Raw genomic sequence first — 756 nt, forward strand, 5'->3', positions numbered from 1 at the left:
CCCCCCGCCGATCTACAGGACGGACCCCGTTCTCCCTTGCGTACGGAATGGAGGCACTTGCACCAGAGGAAATTAGCGTGCCAACCCTGCGACGCTCTATGCTCGTCCATAACCCTGCTCTGAACACAGAAATGATACTCGATACTCTAGATACTCTCGAAGAGGAGCACGGCAGAGCANGCCGAACTCGATCGGAAGCTATCACGAGCTAACAACCGCTTTCCTACAACACCATTCCACGTTCATGATTCGAGGTGCCTCGAATGCCGACCTCTGGAACATGTTTCAACAAAGCAACGAGTCACTCCGGGAATTCATGGAGAGATTCAAAAGAATAGTCTCGAAACTCTCGATCGCCGACGACACAGCAATCTCAGCTCTCCGTAATGCTCTTACTCACGGTTCCCGATTTCGGGAAGACACCATCATCCACGCGCCGACCGAGCTCCTAAAGACAACAACGCCGCCATACCCTTTCATGAGGTGGGCAATGGATATCGTCGGACCACTCCCCGTTTCTCGTCAGAAGAAATACATCCTGATTATGACGGATTATTTCACTAAGTGGGTCGAAGCAGAAGCCTTTGCCAAAATCGGAACTGAGCAAGTCCAAAAGTTCGTATGGAAAAACATTATATGTCGACACGGACTCCCGTACGAGATCGTCACTGACAACGGCACGCAGTTTACCTCACTACAATTCGAAGGCTTTTGCGCGAAATGGAGAATTCGCCTGAGCAAGTCTACTCCTCGCTA

This window comes from Camelina sativa, chromosome 18, assembly GCF_000633955.1.
Source record: "Camelina sativa cultivar DH55 chromosome 18, Cs, whole genome shotgun sequence".
Classification (NCBI taxonomy): domain Eukaryota; kingdom Viridiplantae; phylum Streptophyta; class Magnoliopsida; order Brassicales; family Brassicaceae; genus Camelina; species Camelina sativa.